The sequence below is a fragment of the Rhea americana genome, unplaced genomic scaffold (assembly GCF_003343005.1).
Source record: "Rhea americana isolate MKP2758 unplaced genomic scaffold, rheAme1 scaffold_531, whole genome shotgun sequence".
NCBI lineage: Eukaryota > Metazoa > Chordata > Aves > Rheiformes > Rheidae > Rhea > Rhea americana.
In genome coordinates, this window is record NW_028186681.1 from 3,694 (window position 1) to 5,301 (window position 1,608).

Below are 1,608 nucleotides of genomic sequence, written 5' to 3' on the forward strand. Positions count from 1 at the left end.
GTGGGTATTGCAGTGCCACGGTGCCGCCGTGCTGTGGGTATTGCAGTGCCGGGGGTGCTGCCGTGCCGTGGGTATTGCAGTGCCACGGTGCCGCCGTGCCGTGGGTATTGCTGTGCCATGGTGCTGCCGTGCCGTGGGTATTGCAGTGCCACGGTGCTGCCGTGCCGTGGGTATTGCTGTGCCGGGGGTGCTGCCGTGCCGTGGATATTGCAGTGCCACGGTGCCGCCGTGCTGTGGGTATTGCAGTGCCGGGGGTGCTGCCGTGCCGTGGGTATTGCAGTGCCACGGTGCCGCCGTGCTGTGGGTATTGCAGTGCTGGGGGTGCTGCGTGCTTTGCCGTGCCACGGTGCCGTGGGTATTGCCACGCCAGCAGCACGCCGCTGGGCCAGCGGCTCCACCAGCCAGCCGGCAGCGCCCGACGCCGCGCCGACGGCACCGGGGCCGCCGCCTGCGGTCGGTTCTGATCTGCAGCACGAAGCGCTGGGGGCCGCGTGGCACAGGGAGCCGCGTCCCCCGCCGTGGGCGCCCGGCGGCGCYGGTGCAGCGTTCCCGTGCCAGTGCYGGCCGCGGCCCCGGCACAGCGCGAGCAGAGCTGCCTGGCGGCTGGATTGGTAATGTGGAGCGTGAGCGAATTCTGGGAGCGTTTGCTGAGCTGGGTAATAACGTGCCCAGTGAGCTGCATCCCAAGTATGCAGCCAAATTAAAGAAATTTTTTTCCCCTTTAATTTAAAAGTTGCCGCTGGGAAATCTCTGCTGGCCTCGGCAGTGATTTCCCCCCAGGCCGCCTTTCCGGAGAAATCTTTAATTCGGATYGTCGCACTCAGTGGCGTTTTGGTGGGGAAGCGGCCCCCGCCTCCGCGCCCGCTCCCCGCGCTCCTCCGCCCCGGCCCCGGCCCCGGCGGCCCCCGGCTTCGCCCGCTCCCCGCCGAAGCTCCGGGCTCGGGGAATCTCCTGAGGCTGAACTCCGCAGCCGGCACGTGCCCGGCCGCAGCGGGCAGCGCTGCCTGCGCTGGCCCTGCCGCTCCTCTCCCTCCGTTTTTTTAGCATTAATACACAGTAACAGAGGGGGTGGTTTTTTGTTTTTTTTGTTTTTTTTCCCAGAATGAGGGCCTTGGAAACGAATCGCCTTGCAGCTCTATTAGCAATTAAAAAAGAGGAGAGAGAGGGAAAACAAAACAAAAAAAAAGGCGGCGCCTGCCTTTCCCCGGCGAGCCCCATGCAGCGGTTGTGGGGTGAGCTCCAGAAAGGTTACAGCCCATTTGCATTTTACCCTTCAGTAATTTCAACACTTACGGGTGCAATTAAGAGGCAAGTCTGGAGTTATGAAGCTATCAGTGCGGAGAGACCTGAATACTAACAAACTCGAATATGCATTCGCCTTCCTGGGCCGCCTGATTTATCAGTGATAAAACTGCAATAATGCCAGCAGATTTCCATCGGCCGCAGTAATGGGCCTTGACTACATTAAATGCACATTTTTTAACTTGTCTGATGGCCCAGCCTTCCCAAAGTCGGTGGAGCGATGGGTTTRGCGCTCGTTCCGGGTGGGGCGCGGGCGGCCGCAGAGGCAGAGCGCTGCGCTGCCGCAGCGGCTCCGGCGCGGGAGTC